The following is a 14705-nucleotide window of genomic DNA, read 5'->3' on the forward strand; positions in this document are numbered from 1 at the left end:
TCTTTTAAATTCAGCAGAGGAATAGCAACTGTCTGTCTTATTTAGACGTTGTGCCGTCCAAATCGAGTCTGGCAACCATGTAATGAGTCATTGTGAATTCAGACTTGAGTCACGCAGTTAGCTGTGAGAGGGCTTGCAAGGTATCTGTTAGACTGCAGAGAATATGCAGAGCACAACAGCAGGGCTTCTGTGTATTGCTATAAAACAGAGACATGCAGAGTGTTGTCAGAAGATGGCTTTACAGGTAATTATTACCAATGTGTCTCCTAAATTATGTGTCCCATTGTTGTGCGGACGTTGCTGATGAGGTTTAGAAGATTTCTCTTAAGCTGCTCTTAAACGAATTACAATTATAAATGTACGTTTCTAAGAAAACTAGAAAGTTTGTGAAAGACTCATATAGTATATTATTATTATTATTATTTTTATTATTATTAGTAGTAGTAGTAGTCGTCGTAGTAGTAGTATTTTACAGATGCTTTTATCCAAAACGACTTACAGAAATTAAACAAAATAGAAAATAATAAATTAAAAGTTTAAAATGTTTCTTATAAGAAGGAACAAGAAAATAGAAAAAAAGAAAAATAAGGATATGGAGAGAAATGGCCAATGAAAATTGAAAACAAACGAAACAATCGAAAAACTCACTTTTTGCCACCTGTTACTACAGCCCCAAAACAGCCAGCGTCCTTTCCCGATGTCCTTACACACTGCCGCTCACACCGGCAGGGAAGATGGATCCTTAGCTATCCTTAATCGGAGGCAGTAGAAACAGGTGTGCGATGCACTCAGATGAAAACAACAAAGTATATCTGAGTGAATTAAGAAAATGTATGAATGAGAGGAGGCCATTCGGCCCGTCTATGCTCGTTTGGTTCCTAGTAGCTGATAGATCTCAAAGCTTTGTCAAGTTGGGTCTTAAAGGATCCAAGCGCTTCAGCATCAACAACATGACTAAGTAACCCATTCCATACCTGCAGCACTATGTGAAGAAATGTCTCTTTCTCTCTTTCCGAAGTCTCCACTTAATTTCCAACTGTAATTTAAAATGTAGCTTTAAAATGACCCCAATTTCACTATCTCTAAACGCTGGTGTTTCCCCGCAAAGTAGTGATTTACAGACCTCCCGATTAGTATTACCAAATAAAATAAGATGGAATAAATAGGATTGAGTTTTAGACCGGCGTTATTTAGATCCAAGTTTGTTTAGATTAATAAAATAGACCTCATACGGTAAAGCCATACAGATTAAAGAGGAAAGGGCTTCAGTTTACATTTGGGACAGTAAAATACTTACTTACTCAGCTGTAGGGTAAATGCTATTTCTGTGCACTTTTCTGCTTGTTTCCTACAGAGCCTAGGAGAGCACACTTGCTAGAAATGGGAATTGTATCGCGTTCATCACATGTCATTTTCTGAAATGGTGAGACTGTCCAGACCAGAATCCAGACGTTGCATCTAGAGGATCTCAGATTCGTGGCACAGTTTACTTTCCATCACAGCGCAAAATGAATCATGAAAAAGCAGGATAGTAATAATATTGGATCCAGCCTCAGTAGTCCTTACTCAAGTACCTATCCTGTTTGACCTGTGTATGTTACAGAGCCCCTTGCACTCACGCTACTCAAACTCCCTTCAATAAGCCCAGCAGCAGGGATGGAAATAAGACTCCTAATGCATAGCAGTTTCATCCACTCCAGGTTTTAATACATGCTTGATTAGCCACAGTGTATAGGTAACTCAGGTGAATCTTATTAAACTCATAGTAAAACCAGGAATGGATCAAGCTGCTATGCAATAGGAGTTTTATTACCATCCCTGCAGCAGTCCTTGTATACATACAGTACAGTATTGATTCCCTGTTCCAGAAAGAAGCTTACCCCACAGACTACCACAATGTATGACTATACTGTAACACACATTCATTATAAATTACTTTTGATCAACAGCTGGGAAACATACTGAAAAATGCTTTTTACTCAATATGGCAGTTATTTAGTCTGCTTTGTAGCTCTTAGAACACAGTAACACACATTCACAAATGAGAGGAGGCTGCAATATTAAGATCATCGGTGTTCACGGTTCTTAGTAGTTGATTGATGCCACAGTGCTGTCAGGTGGGGTCTTAAAGGATATGATTCAGCATCAGCAATGTGGCTTAGTAGCCACACTGCATACTTTTTTTTCTATACTTCTGAAAGCAGTATTCTAAGTGTGGTCTCAGCAGTGCATTATTAAACCTTATTTTATATTTAAATAAATCAATAAAATTTAAAAAGGTCACAGAAATGTTTACTTCAGAATATCCTGCCCCTAGTGGACACAGCAAATACATCTGCTGCTATAACAAAGACTGCCTTATAACTCTGAGCATAACTAAACGGGCCAGGCAAAAAGTTCAACCAGTAACACAAAGGGTAATTGTGTTAGTTCTAGCAGTGACCTTTTAGAAATACAATTGATTTCAATCCTGGCTTAAGCCATTACAAATACTTTCCTTCAATGTCAGATTAAAAGCCTTAAGCCCATCGAGCCTTGTCTTTGTGACTAAAGCAATTACGCTTTATTTGAGGCTGAATTTTTGGCTTGACTCCCTGCAGCTACTAGTCATATGGTACATGCAGTAATGCAAGTGCTTTTAAAGTGACTCATCAAAACAACTTGTTTCACTGATTCAGTTCCACTTTAAATATATATTTTTTAATTTCTATTAATTGAGACTGTATCCCCAGTTAGTAGCCCTTACTCCCTCACACAAAATCTGCTCTGTAAATTGACACCTCTCTCTCTCTGTCCCACTACAGAAGGGAGACTGAATTAAAGTCATTTATCAAGTCCAATTAAATGCCATTGAAATGTAAATCTCTCAGAATCTCTATATGGACAGGCAGAGAGAACGCCTCTGTAGCATTGACGCTTATCATTTTAGCCTTTGATGATTCTTAACTGTTTAGTAAAATAAATAATCGTGACAAAAAAAAGAATACTGATGCCACGATGATCTCATCGTTGGCACAACACTACGTCTACAGCACGCACATCATTACCCCAAGGGGCTATTATGTGGAAACCCTTAAATATTGGATGTATCCTGGCCTGCTGTGTGTAATGTAAAGCTGTATTAATCATCCATTAGAAAAGTCCACGCATGTGTTCTTAGATAAGCACCCAGTGGGTTTATGGGAATAGAAAAGGCAATTGGGAAACAATGTAGCGTGTCTGTGTTCCTTAGGTCTATGATACAGTTCAGTAAATATCACAGCTTCAATCTGCACAGTGCCCTGGGCTCAGTCACACATGCCTGCCTGTCACAGTCATCAGGCACAGGTGATGTTTGAATGTGTCAGTGCTATCAACCTTAATGTCCACCATGCTGAACAGCAAACTTGTACAGCAGCAGTTTTCAAGCTGGAGTAGGGGGCGGGAGTTTGTTTTGCACTGATTCAATGTGTGGGTTGAAAAATTGAAGGGAGAAGCTGAAAAGGGAGCAAGCCTATATTCACAGGATAAAAGGGAGTCTCAAGCACAATATGTTACTGCGGTATTTTATCAAGATTATGTTTCAGGACTTAACTGCAAGTTAAAATCCCATTAAAAGCATACAATTCTTAGAAAATGTTCCACCGGTTACATCGTTTGCTAATCCCATCAAAGTGCATGGAAAGCAAAATTATCCCATGTTCAATACAACTTACTGGAAGAAACTTCTGGTCAGAACACAGCATGATACCATATCTTGGCATTACTAATAGCATAGTGTCGTTTTTTATTGTTCATGTCGTTTAAACTCGTCTTCGCTTGGTGAGGAAGCATTTAGCCTCCGTGGAGACTGAGGGTAAATAGGTGAGGTAAAAAGCACAGTCAAAAGCGATGTGTGTGCTCCAGAGACACTGTCTGGACTCCTGGGCTATACTTTCAATCATTCAAGGACACACTCTGCGCAGTACAGGAGCTTATAGAGGGGAGCCCTCATCTACGGCACATCTAGGCATGGGTAGATATTGCGTCCTGTTCAGTAGGGTAGTCCTGAATCTGAAGGTGCAGGAATGCCACTAAAATATAGATTTTCTTAAACAAATATTATTATACAAATTCAGATTTTATTTGCACAGTACACTGAACTTCTAGTAACGCATATTAAGTAATGCATTTACCTAATTTCTACACACAGTTGTAGTCTATGCATTGTTGCTGTCGTCTTTATCAGCATTAATACCAAGTAGTTCGTAATAGATGTTTCTAATGCTCTTTCCATTGCATCAAGAGGAATGACTGAATCACAGTTGTACTGGCTCCACTACACCACTGGTCCTATTCAAATGAAAAAAATATTTGTAATGGTGGTGTTCAGGGAAAAGAGTTTGGAGTGTATTCTTGCTGTATTTTTAACCATAGAAACCATTTACAGACAGGAAAAAAAACTGTTTAAAACCATGCGTTTCAGCACCTCCTAAAGGAGCAGATTTCTGTAAAAGCTTACTGGACCGTTCACTCCAGCAAATGTGGCATGAACGTGATTTTAACTGCCAAGCTTTTTACAACCAGCTGAGCCACAATTACTATTAGCAAAGCTGATTGCAATGGCGTCTTGTGGTGACTCACCGGCTGTTACTGCCCTATTGCTGCTGCAGCAAAGTCTGTAACCATTACAGCTGGGCACAGGAAGGCAAGCCAACTAGCAAAAACAAGGGCTTCAACCAGTAACACAAGTGAATATGAGCCAATGTTGCCACCTGCTTGTTGTTCCCTCTATTAGGCAAGCACACAGACCACTTTCACTTCCAAACACAGTTCAGATTAGTAGACGTCACTCAAAATAGCAATATTCACAAGGCGATTGATGGCTTAATGTCTGGGCTTGCAGTACAGCAGAACGATTTCTCAAGCCACCCACTGCCAATGCCTTCTAAAATAATGAACTTGAGTGAGGTGAGGTCATCATTTTGCTCATTCAATTGGGTCTTATTCCAGCAATTGAGTAATCATGCTTTATCATTATTAAACATGAAAACTACAACTGGAGCTGCCTGGCAGCTTGATTCACTGGAAGACCTGAACTTAATGAGCAATCTGTTACAGGTATGGATGTATTTATCTTATTCTAGTTTTGACTGTATATCCTGATTACTTTAAAACATGTGGCTTCAATAGAGCTCTCAGAATCATGTCTACTCTCCAAGTACATCTTGTACACAAGGGTGTAACCATGAACTTGTCCCCACGCCACCTTAGAGGATGTAAGAAACGCCCCATGTTGCATTCATGTGAAAGCAAGTCATTGCTGTTGCCTAATTTGGGGAATCTTTCATGCTGCTGTATATATTTAGTCACAAAAGCAAAGGGAGAGTTTTGATAATCGCAGAAAATTGAGGTAAATGCAGAAAAGGCTATAAAACTGGGTTGCATTGTAGTCATAATGAGGCTTGGTTTATATGAGCGAATTTTTAGTTATAACCTTAAAATTGCCTTTCTACGAAGACTCCACCAACTGCTGGAAACACATGAGCTGGGTCTGAATGGCAAATGACTTTATACTGATCTGCTGATCTCAGCTGGCTACCCTGAACATAAAAGTTAAAGAAGAAATACGTACAGGGCATGTTAAGTAATTTAAATATACTGCGTCCCCTTATTTTCCATTAATTAACAGTACATACATCAAAATAGTGGGGAAATCCCTTGATAGTGAAAGGTAGTGAACCAAGAAATAACCTAATAGTGTTTATTATGTTTGATAAAGCTCAGTGATTTTTTTTTTTTTTTTTACAAATTCCTTTCTATTTTCACTTGGATTTAAATTACACTTCTTAAAAGCACTTTTAGCTAAAAGTTATAACTGTACAAAACATTTAGTAATAATTATCTATATTATATGAATTTGTCTGGTTTAACTTGCTTTTTGTTTTTTTAAATCGTTACTACTCCTTTAAATTATCTTATTAAAACCAAAATATGATTTGGAATAAAAGGACATGCCCTGTTTTACTATTTTCATTTGTTTGTTTGTTTTTTTTTTACAGCTGAACTTCTAGATTGCATTTGTTTTCTGTAAATGGATTTTACTTACTAGAGATGGGAATGGTTTGGATAAAGCGGATTTTGGTATTGTGTGTTAATGAGGAGGGACACTGCTGCAGTTGGATAACAGGATTCTATTTGGTTTGGGAATATTCAGTCACACTCACAATACCGTGTAAAGTTGTCTAGATGGCGCTTTTGTACTCACAACCAAAACTGATAAACGGCGAAGTTAATGCATTTCTACTGTGCCTCAATTGGCATGAGCTCAACTTTAACTGCTCTGCTTATAATTGTGTTTAGATTGTTTTGTTTTGTTTTTTTCAGATATGTTTACTTCGCTTTAAAAAACACTTAATATGATATGATAAAAAAGACGAAGGAGGCTGGAGGTGGTTCGGGAAACGTTATGGTTCAGGAATGACACCACTGCACTGTTTGCTAAACATTTTAATTTGTAAAATTGAGCTCATTATCTGAATACACAGATACCAAATGCGCAAAATACATGACTAAAATATAAGAGACTGTATAGGTTACGCAGACCTTATCCTGCTTCACCTGGGAAATAGAGAGAGTACCCGTATGTTTTATTGAACAGCTGATCCTAATAGCAACGTTCTAAAATATACCAACCTGGTTTTCTGCAGGTCAGTGTACCAAGCAGCGACTGGACTCTGTTCTGGATAAACATCAGGGTTGAGGGAATCATTTTGTTTGACATTTGTTAACAATTTAATTGGCCATTGAACTACTACGTGTTCTGAAATCTTTGAATCCCACGCACTGATGCGCATGCTACTTGAACTATTTTGCTCAAATGCAATACGATAACGTTCGTTAATGCCTAATTGTTTAGGGATGGATAATGTACAGTCGTAAATTATTTCCGCCTGGCACATACTGATCACAATACCGGCGGTAGTTTTCGTTAATTACTCTGCTTACCTAAAGTTTAAACGCCCGCTTTATTATTTTGCAAACTTAATCTGTTAACTGGTGCCTTTATCGCTGCCCTTTTAAATGCTTGCTATTGAAGTTACACATCTTAAAAACGTACTGTAGTGTAGATAACTAATTTGATTACACAGGTAAACAAAAGGCAGCACTCACGTGTCAATTTTGCAATTCTTGCAAACAAGAAACGTCACGCCTCTGGGTTTCCTGCACCAGACACTACTGCCCCCGTGTGGTCTGGAAGAAAAATGAAAGCAAATCTTTTTTTTTTTTCATATCAAATTACCAAGGCAATATAAAGTTTTTGTTAAAGGGAGGAATAACAGCGCCACACAAAACCAAAACACACTAAAAATCTATTGCATTCCAATTATGTATAAGCATTCTAGGTAATAATCGGGTATGATGATATCCCAATGTGTTTGTTGAAGCACGCTAAGGGCGCTGAGTTCCATCACACGCTTGTGTAGGTATACCTGCACGTATATCCTAACTCAGCTCTGCTGGTAATACCGGCGACCGATACATCAGTATGACAAATGGTTCCAGTGATTGGAAGGGAGTGTGTTGTTCCTTCGCCAATTAATCATCAGTTTGTAATTTGGGAAGCCGGGCTCAGTCCCCCCGGTGCTGTGCGTGTTCCGAGAGCGCTGTGAACCCCCTCAAATCTTTCATCGTGCTCGGCGCGCCCCTGTATAAACTCCCCGGCCCCTTCCCCCAGGCCTGAGTCCAGCCACCTGGACGGGGACGCGTTTAATTAGAGCAACAAGATTAAACAAACAAAAAAAACATGTGCTTCTGCAACTCCGTTCCACGTCTTCACCTATTTCCGATTTTCTGATTTATTTCTCACTTCGAATTCTGGGCCAAGAGTTTTAAAAGTTTACTGCAGTATACCCTACTAAGAACTCTGTGAATTTTAACATGTACATTGCAACGCTCATAGCATTAGCTATTGTTTCCTGTCCGAGCTCTTCTCTTTAATCAGAAATCCACACACTTTCATAGGTCTCGAGCTGATCACAAATTCAGATTCAGACCCTCTTGTGATAAATTGCATTTGTGCTTTAAAACAGATTCGTTATATTAAAAAAATAGATTATTATGAACGTTCTTCTCATTTATTTTTATATGAGTTTAAAAAACCTCCCATCTAAAATAGATGTGTACTCTCAAGCAGATTTTGAGATTTTGGCACTGATGCGCAATGCAACGTGTTAAAATGTGGTTTGAGGCTGAGAAGGAGACTAATCAACACAGAGTTTAAATGTGGCTCAGACTAGTGGTCTCTCCAAGCAGTCGTGCGCTATCTTCGTTTCAAAACCTTCCAAGTGTCATAAAAACAAATGCCCATTAACTAAATAACTTGTTTTTGCTGTGGCGAGTTCTGGAATGTGTTTATCACTAATGTTTGATTCTCTGCGGTGAAAAACATCTTTATTAGGAGCTTTTGAACCGCCGTCCCAGACAACAATGCCTATTTGCCTGAAACAAAGAGCACTGGTGCCCTCGCACAGGTCACAGGGTCACGGGATCACGCCCTGGCTGTGGCTTGACTGAAGTTCAGAGTGAAGAACTCTACAGCAGTAGAATATGGAACCTTTCACATTGAGGTCGCCAGTTCTTCTTTTTTAATCCATAGCATTCTCGCTAGGTGTCAAATTATTGTATCTTTGATTGCAATCGTACCATAGCACACAGCACCACCCGGTGGCTTAACATTGCATTGCAGAAAAGATGTTAAAGGGAAGTAGGAATGTTCTCAATACTTTCATTCTCATTGCTTTTTGTGCTGGTCATAGTTTTAGTCGTAGCGGTCACTCTGAAGAGGACTGTTTCAGCTGTTTCGCATGTATCCAATCCAATAGATCTATTCCAATTGCAGTGACTATACAGCACAGAGAGTAGACAAAAAAAAAATCCTACTCTCCCCTTCTTGAATTCTGTCAGCGGTTTCATAAAAGGCCCTGATTAATCAGCTACCTTTGTGGTTTTAAAGATTCCGACACGCCAGTTTGCCAAAATAATGGGATGTGTTATTTTTGGCAACATTTCACAAATGGAATGTTACCCTGTTCTGTGTAAGCAAACACCTAATAAACATTACAATCAACCCATATTAGCGGAGGCCAGCTAGAAAAGTCTGCTATAAAATATTGGACACTGGCCTTGGGCGTTTAAAAACTTTGACATTACTGTACCCCTAGGTGACCTTTATTCCAGCCCTTCAAATATAAAAGGGGAGCTATCCCATCAGCAGCCAATCGAGATCAACTCCGTTTCAACTGGGACTCTGTCAGACCGTTAGGAACTCGATCTCTCTCCAACTGGTACTGCTGATGGGTGTTACCTAATGAACGCCTGCTGCAAATTAAATCTCAGGCTGCACAAAAAAAAAAAGAATATGACGGCTGTGAATAAGTTACACTGTCAGAAATAAGAAATGCCACATGTTGTAAGGTTGAATTTTTAAATGGCAATTCAACACAACATGATGCATGCAGGCGATCTCGTGATGTCTGTGCCATGCCAGGCTGCAGCTGGAACCTGCAGCAGACCCAGTTTGATATTGGAACAGGATTAAGGTTTTACAGACAGATTCGTTTCAGGAACGGAGGAGTTCAGTTCTTGTTCTGTTTGCATGATACCAAGTTAGTGTAGTGATGCAATTATTTTGAGTCATCGAATGAAATAATGAGTTGCATCAAATGAAACACTGTCTGTGTCAAGGTGCTTTCCCTGGAGTTCAGGAAATGCTTTTCAGTTCTAGTTGTCTATAGATCTATGTTATTGGCGAGATCAGTGTTTTTAAGAAGCAAGAGCCCGAACTAGCTAATGATCCGCCGCTTTTGGAAACAAGTTGCTTTGCTGGCAATACACTGCTGTGCACTAGATGGCGCTGGTGCCTTAATATAAGACTAAAGACATTTTGGCCGATCTAGCCAGCATTACCTATGTCTATGGGAACTATAACGGATAAGCAGCTCCTGAACTCCTTGTCAAACGTTGATTGCAGTCTTACCATAGCATCTGAACACAGACTGATCAATGCAAATCTAACAACGATTGCAAACATGAGGAAAAAGTAAAGGAACAATAAAACACAGGAACAAAATGTAATTTGAAGCGACCTGCTCTATCAGGCGCTTTTTAAAGAAGCTCTTCAAAAACATTATTTTCCTGTTACAAAATAGGAAAGAAACAGCTTGAGAGTGCGTATTCTTAACTTAGACATAGGTCTAGTTTTGTGAAACACTCCTTTAAAAAGAAAAGAAGTGAACTGAAGACAGGGGTAAATGCTTGGAATAGATCCCCTTTAGTCAAGCTGACAGACCTGTCAGCTAGTATCTTCATCAGTGTCAGTCTTCAGCGTTGTTACATCAATGAATACAGGCATCAACAGAAACTTCAGTCTACTTCACATCATCTCTATCATTGATAGCTCACTATATAGAGGGAGGTTTTTAATTTCAGCTGCACATAGGTTACGTTTTCCGTTTGCAGGTTCGTAGTATCGGCAGATGTTTGACTAGGATGCAGTCCAAGCGATGCCACTTCTTTTTGTCAAAAACGTTTGGATTTTGATGGGGTGCCCACAACAGCCCAGATTGTGGATATTGGTCCCATCTCCTGGAGGACACAGGCCCATCCTGCCAGTGTTTACCAGGGATCCATAACTATCTTGGCATTGTAGGTCCTGGCCTCTGTAGGTCCACTGTCCACCAAATCATTCTGTAATCCCTGCTAATTGGCTCAATGTTTTGGGAAAAGGGGTCATTGCTTGAGTTCAGGTTGGTTGAGATATTATATAGTTAGGTTCTTAATATAGCAGATTAACTCTGTATAGCTCAGTAGAGGATAGTAAAAACTTAAGTATGGTGAATTATTTCCAAATCTTGCTTAGCTGCACTATGGTAAGGTAAATGCATGGCAAACTGTTTGCTCTGGTAACGTACCTTAATGAACTTTTATAAAGACAATTAGGTTATTACCTCAGCTCATCCAAGGTCTAGATCTATGGCCCAGAGAAAAGAGCTTACTCTAACTCCACACAGAAAGTAATTTATTTTTACAGTTTTTAAACCAAGCCCCTTAGTGAAGCTGGCCCCCCGTGTTCCATATGTTTTGAGGTTTATTTTTTCAATGCGCATTTCTTCTGGGATTGTCATCAATCCCAGAAGACCATATCAAACTTCCAAGATTTTTTTTTTCTTCCACTCTACTAAAATGGCACCACATATACGTATGCATTATATTGCATTCAGATACGCCCCGTACACATACAGTAAATGAATGCGCCTTCATAGTTGTATAGTAAATACAGCAACGATGGGCAATGTCAAACTACTGTTCTGGAATATTACAGTACTTGCACCAGTAATAAAAAAAAGTTTGCAAAGTTTTTTTTTTTTTAACAGTTTGTTATTGATAAAAGGTTCCTTGAAGCTGTTTGGCTGGACGCTTGGCAGGAAGAATGTAGGTTGCTATCCATCAGGGAGAGGGAAGTCGAGCGAAGAGAAGAGTGGCAGTGCAGGAGGAGAGCCAGGGAAATTTGATCATTAAAAACCCTTCTGGCTGTCTCAGGGAATTTAATTAAATTGTTGGAGAGCGCTGCGTGTAAGAGGGCACATCTGGATCCAATATGTGGAGCTTTGATATTTTTTTGCTGTAGACCTCCTTTCCCATCTCCATGTTAAAGAGGGGGAAACGTTGGAGCCAGAGTGCTTTGGATTCAGCTGGGATCCGAATTCCTGCCCCCCCCCTCCCCACTTCCAAGTTTGTTTCTTTCCCAAACCAAAACGGTGAAAAGCAGAGCTGCATGGAGTACTTTTTTTTTAACAAGGGAAAGGGAGTGAAGGCAAAGGGTTTACAACTTTGAACCCTCAGAAGAAGTAACAGACAGCCATCCTGAAGAGAAGGGACAGGGGAGGGGGAGGGGGGGGGGGGTTCAAAGTTTTGATGCAATGCACAGAATGGGAGAATTGTTAATGTGTTCTATAGATTGGAATGGGTGGGGTGCTGATAAAAAAAATCACTTAGAAAAAGGGGGGACAGCAATGAAAAGTTGAGAAAATGGATGAGAAAAAAGCATAATAACAGAGAAAGAAAACTATCAGAGTGCAGGAGAGCATGGATTATTATTATTATTATTATTTGGAGTTTAAACAGACGGAAATGTAAATAGGGTTCCTATAAACATTATTTTGGTAACTTCCTGAAATTGGTCATAAAAGGGCACGCACATCTCAATGCTTTCACAACAATGTATAGTTCCCTTACTAGGTTTTCCACCAAGCTTCCCCTACGTTTTGCCATGGATTGAGTGTTGCTCCCCTTTGCTGCTATAAACCACAGTAATGTCCTCAGTAAGAAACAGAATGGGTAGGGAATATAACCTAACTGCTTACCAGGAAAATGCTTTGATCTTTATGGTGCATGCTGTGAACGAGTAGGTCCAAACGGTTTGTTAACTGGTTTTTGCATTCAGGTTACCTCATTATCAGTCCCCAGTTGTTATCATTATCATTTAAAGTACCATGATTTTGCAAATCTTAGGACCCCCCTAATAATAAGATTAGTCTCATGAGATATACATTGTCTTATCAGACACGATTCACAGTCATGTTCCATTATATAAACAAGTTCCAAACCTGATGCTCTTGTAAAAATACATAACTAATCACTGTTGCCTTGGCACTGACTGACTTCACAAAACTCAAAGACTGAAGAGGCAATTAACTTTATCTTATCTGTTCTCACCATACAATCACATGTCTTATGTGCCCAACAATTACAAAAGCTGTTACATCAATAGCAAAGACCCTTTACTTTTATGACAGTCAATTAAAGGGCTACATATTGCTGACAAAACCAGTTATTTCAACCAAAGCAAAGTAAATGTCACATTAGTTACAACTTACTATACCTGATACAATATAAACAGATAAATAGGCATACAGTATCAACAATACTCTATAATTAACATATATAAACACACACACACATACAAATTAAATTAAAAGCTTCAAGTATTTCGTGTATTTTTATATGATCTCATTAATGCATGTTTTATGAATCCACATTTTAATTATTGGTTTTGTCGCTATAGCATGGGTGAAGAAATATGTAAGACCTGTTAAAAATAAAAGTAAAAACTAAAGCCATAAATAAATACATAAATATAGGCTACGTAGCTTGTTGGTTTAAAATAAACTCCCAAAACACCAAAACTGATAGCAACTGACAACATAACATATTGCTAAATAACGCAGTAAAAACTACAAGAAAATACGTTTTAAATTTTTATTGAGCGTTTTAAAGTAATGGATTGTTTTGCACAAGCCAGTATATTTGATCTGTTTTACGCAGCCTAGGCTATACTTATATTTTTAAACATAAAAATAAATCTCGAAGCAGAACGAGTTACCTAGGAGTTAAAATAAGCTTCCGCTAACTGAAACTTTTTATAGATTCCATCCTTTCTTAATACAGGGAAGGACGTTGCTTTAGGAAAAAGGGGACATAGGCCTAATTACTGAAAGATCTAATGTTCACGCTCTCTACCTCGTTTCGAGGAAATTTGTTGAAATACTTTTGAGTTTCGAAACGTAAAGCCCCCTGTAGGTCGCTATATAAATCTTTGCGTGTTTAAAGAAACGCTGTCGCGCCCTTTAAATTACCAGGAATAGAAAAGCCGTTGTGCTTTCTGGAGCCCTGACATTTCCCTTTGATCATCAAGAAGCTCGTATTTCATAGCACAAAATTGTCACGTTGAATTTTTTTTTTTTTTTGGAAGGCTATTTTGGTGCGAGAATAGCATATACCTATACCCTTATTATAATTCCCCCGTCATTAAGAAATTCGTAAATAAGTTAACCAAAACGTAATTCGGCGATGGCGAACATATAGTCAGGAAGAAACATATAGCCTTGATATTTACAGCTGGCCTCAGATTAATGGGAACAAGATGTAGGCTTTTGACTTCAGAATTAAATATTGTCTTTAATGTTACAATACAGTATGACGTTTAATTACGAATGAATGTGCTGTATGGAACCCTATGTATATATAGAGAAGTACAATTGATAAATTATGAAAGTTCAGGACGCTAAACCATGTTTTATATATATATATATATATATATATATATATATATATATATATATATATATATATATATATATATATATATATATATGTGTGTGTACAAAATGGAAAGGTCTATGTTTCCCTGCGAAAGTAAGACTGTAGCCTGGCTATAACGATTGGTGGATGTATATTTGATTTAATTGTAGCCTAATGAATATTCATACACAACGCGTTAACAACAGCAAAAACCATGAAAATATGGTATACGGGTGTAGGGCCGGAAACGGGAATATTGTCAGAATGTGGTAAGGGTACCTTTTAACGCCAGACAGTGCTGTGATTGGCTACTGCACAAATCACTACCAACAAGTCAAACTGTAGTTCACCAACACAATCGTATATGTTGACAATAACCCAAGGTGTTGCTCATCAGTTAAAGTCACAAAATAACACCACACCTGTATATATTATAGAATCCGACCAGATTGTTAAAGGCAGTCTGTGCTGAAGAACCGCAGATGGATTACCAGAAACGGATCATTATTTGGTTAAAGAAAAAGAAAGAAAAAGTTTTTAAAACACATTTAAGATGTAAATAAAAATAAACGAGGCTACATGCAATATAAAGAATAGCTATATAA

The 14705-nt window shown here is 38.4% G+C and overlaps 1 long non-coding RNA gene across 2 annotated transcripts in view; it reads right to left on the bottom strand.

Annotated features, from left to right (window-relative positions):
- Positions 1 to 7710, bottom strand: part of LOC131697523 (uncharacterized) — a 31902-nt gene extending 24192 nt beyond the window's left edge. Inside the window, exons 1-3 of one of the 2 annotated variants that reach the window (XR_009307342.1) lie at positions 7452 to 7710; positions 7132 to 7212; positions 4848 to 5561 (exon numbers count right to left, since the gene is read on the bottom strand). This is a non-coding gene — a long non-coding RNA (uncharacterized LOC131697523). Of the gene's footprint in view, positions 1 to 4847; positions 5562 to 7131; positions 7213 to 7451 lie in introns of those variants that run through there. The other variant, XR_009307341.1, reaches the window with a different exon arrangement.
- Positions 7711 to 14705: the final 6995 nt, after the last annotated feature.

The sequence above is a fragment of the Acipenser ruthenus genome, chromosome 15 (assembly GCF_902713425.1).
Source record: "Acipenser ruthenus chromosome 15, fAciRut3.2 maternal haplotype, whole genome shotgun sequence".
In the NCBI taxonomy this organism is placed as follows: domain Eukaryota; kingdom Metazoa; phylum Chordata; class Actinopteri; order Acipenseriformes; family Acipenseridae; genus Acipenser; species Acipenser ruthenus.